A 6,015-nucleotide genomic window follows, 5' to 3' on the forward strand; every position below is an offset into this window, starting at 1 on the left:
ATCTCTTCATTCAAAACACTTCTCTTGGCAAGATCCATAGAGATTACACCATCAAGAGCAGAATTGGACAATGACATTCTGAGAATTTCCTACGAGTCTGGTAAGGAGCCAAGAAGTAACAATCCTTGAACCTCTTCATCAAACTTGATACCCATGGAAGATAACTGATTCATAATTCCTTGGAAGTTATTCAAGTGATCTGTCATTGATGTCCCATCTGTATATTTCAAAGCCAACAACTGCTTGATCAAAAACATCTTGTTATTCCCAGTTTTCCGAGCATACAACTGTTCAAGCTTAATCCACAGGGTCCGAGCATGTGTCTCTCTAATAATATAGTTCAACATATTATCATCAACCCACTGCTTAATATATCCACAGACTTGTCTATGCAACAAAGTTCAATCATCATCAGATTTATCATTAGACTTCTCTGTACCAAAAACTGGTTGATGAAAATTTTTGACATAAAGCAAATCTTCCATCTTTGACTTCCATAAATCATAATTAGGACCATTAAGAGTGATCATCCTACTAGTATTAGTATTAGCTTCCATTATTCACAGAATCACAAGCCCAGAAGAAATACCAACAAGCTCTGATGCCAGTATGAAAGAGCCTAGCAGCAAAAATGACACAAATGTCCAACACAAGAACAATATGAAAGCACTCACAACACAATATGGCAGCAACTATAACAAGCAAATATAGCAAGTAAAGTAATAACAAGAACACACTGAGATTTTAACGTGGAAAACCTCCTCAATGTGAGAGGTAAAAACCACGGGTCGTCCATACCAATGAAATAGCTCCACTATAATCAAATGAGGTACAAGAGAGTCTCAAACAAAGCACAAAAATATGCATATAACCAACCAAAACATCAAATCACCAAAGCTTACAAATGAGACGCAAGAAGATGAAATATACCCAAAAAAATAGAGCTGCTGTCGAAGCCAATTTCTCCCACTGTAGACTTCCAATTAAAATCTTCACCACCAGAATGAAGAACAAGATGAGAAGAACATGCAGTTTAAATTTCAAGCCGATCCAACGGTGAACGAATGAGAAACTGTCATTTGAAATTTGTTACTTTACAAAAAAATAGAAATTCTGTTTTTTCCTCTTCTCTCTCTTTTGGTGGCTACTCTCTTTTTCTCAAATTGACTCCAAAAATTTGAATTAGGGTTGTGATACTAGGGTGCAAGAATACACCCCCAAAAAGTTGGGCTTAGGCCTCACAAAGGAGAGAAAAAAACTAATAGTTTTTAGTAGATTTAGTAATTTTGGTTATTTAGGTGTGATCTAGTAGTGGGTTATTATGGGGTTTTGTCCCAATTCACAGTGGATAAGATAAGAAAGCTCTATACCCTAGTGATTTATCATATTTGTGAAACCTAGGTTTTGATTTTGGTAATTTATATAGTTTAGCTTGGAAATTCTTGTTGGTTGGAATTGAATTGAGGAATTGGTGCACTTGGAATTGATCTTTGGTGGCTAGGCGTAGTTGAGCTTGTTTGAGGACTCAACTTGGTAAATTTGTACATATTGGGAATTGGCAAGGTATCGTTTCAGCTTCCTTTATGTAATATATAATATTTTGTGACACTTAGGCTAGTGGCCTTTAAGATAGGATTGAATGATGTGGTTGTATGACTAATTGCATGTAAATCATATGGTTGATGATGATTTGGATGAAAGTATATGGTGGAATATGAATATTGATGATTATGATGATTGTGATTATTTGATGAATTATGATATTAATAATGGATAATTGTTGATGTACTGATGATTGATGATGTTGTTGTTGATAGATGATGAGAAATTAGAGAATTTATGATGATAAGTCAATAAACAATGTTTGTGATGGTTTAGAATGGTGTATATGCGAATTGTTTAATGTTGGGATTGTTGATTGTGTTTAAGATGGTTATACTGAGAAGACATTAAGGAAATTATGAGGATTTGATGGTTTGATAGCTAGATACTTGAGAAATGGTTAGAAAGGGTTTACTATGAATATTTGAGTTGTGTTGAGTGTGTTTTTTTTAGTTTGGTTTTAGAAGTTTTGGAAAAACTAGAGAATTGTCACTTTTGGTAAAAACCTATTTTTAGTAAACTTTGACGGATCATAACTTGAGCCTCGATTTTTGAAATTGATTGGATTTTATTTTAAATTAAAGATGATTTAAAGGCTTTAAAGTGATATAAAGTTTGAGGAAAATGGATTTTCATAGAAGAAGTTATGAGCGTTTGAAGTTCGGTGCAAAAATATGAAATTTTGCAGCATAAAATTTTTTTAAGTCTGATACAGCATGCATACGAGGCATAGATATGTGATAAACCACTATTTTATGGTTTATCTTGTGCTCAATTGAGTGGTTTTTATCTACTCTTTACCCACTTATTCATACTATTTGCATGGTTTTACATTTGCCTTCCTAATTATGTACTTTGATTGAAAACATGCTTCTTTGATCTTATATTTGCTTATTATTAATCCTCTCTTATTACCATTAGATGCCTTGATATGTGTGTTAAGTGTTTTCAGATATTATAAGGCAGGAATGACTCAGAGGATAGAAAGGAAGCATGCAAAAGTGGAAGGAATACAAGAAGTTGGAGAAATTGCTAAGCTGTCTAGCCTGACCTCTTCGCACTCAAACGGCTATAACTTTGGCTACAGAGGTCCAAACGACGCGGTTCTAGTTGCGTTGGAAAGCTAACGTTCGGGGCTTCGATTTGATATATAATATGCTATAGTTCCCCTGACGTTAGATGACGCGACCGCGTGATCCATGCGGCCGCGTCGCAGTGACAGAAATCCAGCGTGGCAAAATTCTTCTCCAGCGAATTCCGGGCTGTTTTCGACCCAGTTTGCGGCCCAGAAAACACAGATTAGAGGCTATAAAGTGGGGGATTTCATCCATTCATAAAGAGGCTCTCATTATTTTACAATTTTAGGAGTAGATGTAGTTTTTAGAGAGAGAGGTTCTCTCCTCTCTCTTATGATTAGGATTTAGGATTTCTCTTAGTTTTAGGAGTGACTCTCAATCCCAGGTTCTTTATTTTTATTTATTTTCTCAATTTAATTTATGAACATCTATGCAGATTTAATTTCTTTTGTTAATGCAATTCGAGATATTTTCAGATTTAAGATTGCTTTGCTTATATTGATGCTTTTAATTTAATTTAGATATTTTTCTTCCTTTTGGCTTTGGTCAAGTAATTGGTAACACTTGAGTTGTCAAACTCAGGAGTGGTTGAATTTGGCAGATTTTGCTTTAGCTAGGATTGCTCTAACACTAGTCTCTCCACAAGAGTTGACTAGGACTTGGGGATCAAGCTAATCAGTCCACTTGACTTAACTAAGTGGGATTAAAATCCAATTCTCATCACATCTGATAAGGATAACAAGGACAGGATTTCCAGTTCTAATACCTTGCCAAGAGTTTATTTTTCAGTTATTTATTTATTTTTATTGCTTTGAAAATATACCTGTGCCCATTGCCCAAACTCCAAATTTTCCCAATTTACAAACTCATAGCCAATAATAAGAACATACCTCCCTGCAATTCCTTGAGAAGACGACCCGATGTTTAAATACTCGGTTATCAATTTTAAAAGGGGTTTGTTACTTGTGACAACCAAAACGTTTGTATGAAAAGACTTTTGAAGGTTTAGAAACTATACTTGCAATGAGGATTTATCCGCAAATTTCTAGACCACGCAAAAGTTCTCTCATCAAAATGGCGCCGTTGCCGGGGAATTGCAAACGTGTGCCTTATTATTGGTTATTGTAAATATTTGCTTTTTACTTGTTTATTTGTTTTTATTTTTATTTTTATTTTTTTTGCTTTTTCGTACATTAAGAGGTTATTTGTTTTTATTTAATTATTAAAAAAAAAAACAAAACTTTTCAAAAATTTGTTCTTAGTGTTCATCTTGATCTTCAAGTTGTTCTTCACGTTCATCTTGACCTTCAAGCTGTTCTTAGTTGTTTTCTTCGTTTTGATCTAAAAATTTGAAATTTGGTGTCATTTTATTATTTTTCTCTTTCCTCATTAAATTCAAAAATATTTTTAATTAATTTTTTTCGAAAAAAAAAATTCAGATTTTTATTTTTAAAATTTTTATCTTATCTTATCTTATTTCAAAAATCAAATTTCAAAATTCAAATTTAAAAATTTTCAAATTTCAATTTTAAAAATTTTTCAAATTTCAAATCTCAAATTTCAAATATTCAAATTTCAAAAATTTAAAATTCAAATTTCAAAATTTCAAATTTCAAATTTCAAAATTTAATTTTCAATTTCAAAATTTAAATAACCTTTTAATTTAAAATTTATTTTTATTTTCGTTTTTAATTTTTATTTACTACTATGAACTCTTACCCTTTTGGCTATGAGTCTGGTTACAATTATGTTGCAGGAAGAAGAAATTACAATGAGAACAGGCATCAAGGTTGGAACAATCAAAGATGGAAGGAGCCACAATGATTTGATCAACCCTCATGGCAACAACCACCTCCATTGGACTATCAACAACCACCACCATATGCCTATGAACCCTTTTCTCAACATAACTTTGGACCACCAAACTCACAAGCCCCTTTCCGCCATTCACCTCCATATGACCCTAACCCTCAACCACCATACCAACCAACTTATGAGCCATATGAACCATATATAGAACCACCCCAATTCCAATCCAATCACTCCCAACCACCACCACCACTTTCTTTTGTAGCATGTCCAAGTCCAGCAACCCGAGAAGCAGAGGATCGCCTAAGGGAAACAGTAATTAAATTTCAGGCAACCATTCAACAACTGGAGCAAGCATTAATTCAATGGGCTTCTAGGCGCTCAAATATACAAGGATCAGCCACAGCTCCATGTGGACAGTCTAGTGAAGAGCGTAGGATGAAGGAGATACCAGAAACCCCAGTGGACAAGACAGAGAATGAATTCATACTAGAACAAGTAGAAGAAGTTGTCATTGTTCAAGAAGAAGAGTTGGTTGAAGACTTAGGAGATGCAGAACCTCCATGGGAAAGTCCAGTCATAGAACCCCCTTCCAAGATGTTTGAAATTGATGCTGAGGAGGGTGTACAACCTCCAAGGCATATCATAGATGAAGACTTGGAAGAGGTTGATCAAGAGATGGAGATTCAAGAAGAAGAAGAAGCACAACCTCCCATGCCCTTGGAAAGAAATGAAGAGGAGATTGAATTGAAAGAAAGCTGCCAAGAGGAAGAGGTTGGAATTGAAGAAGCTTGCAAAGAGGTGGTAATTATCAGAGAAGAGCACAAGGGAGTGGAGCTTGCAATTTCATTAAAAACACCTCCCCCTAAGTTGCCATCATCCTTCACAACATTCAAGTGGGTAAAATTCATATCCTATAACTTTCTAATCCCACTTGAATATGGGCTACTGGAGACGGATGGTCAACTTAGAGCTCTTTGTGACATTAAGAGTAAGAGAAAGATGGCCAGTGGTAAGAATTGTCCTGCAAGGTTCATCATGGTTGGAAGCTTTAAGTTTAAATGTAAAGGTTAGTATAGAGCTCAACTGAATGGGTCTAGGAAGTTGTTTGGCCGCCTACGTGAGAATTCAGACTGCTTGCCACCCGGAGGGAACAATATTGCTCAACCAAAAGACGGGTGCAAAGGCAAGGTCTGGGACTCCGGAATCCATTCTACCAATCACCACTCTTGGGGCCTGGTCACTTGCTTTAACTTACTTGAAGGCTTTCTGCGCCTAGTTTGGGACCCCGGAGGACACTGGAATCACAAACATTGGTGGAGATTCCTGGATGAGTTCAAGCTCAAGCCACCATAACAGGAAACTCACCAAATGTCCAACTTAAGAACTTTAACTAAAAGTGCTAGGTGGGAGACAACCCACCATGGTATAATCTTTCCTTTTTTTCAATTATAATTTTATTTAGTTTTGTTTAATTTTGAATTTTATTTTATTTCATTGAACCTGGAGTTTTGCATCACATTAACAC

The sequence above is a fragment of the Arachis ipaensis genome, chromosome B08 (genome assembly GCF_000816755.2).
Source record: "Arachis ipaensis cultivar K30076 chromosome B08, Araip1.1, whole genome shotgun sequence".
NCBI lineage: Eukaryota > Viridiplantae > Streptophyta > Magnoliopsida > Fabales > Fabaceae > Arachis > Arachis ipaensis.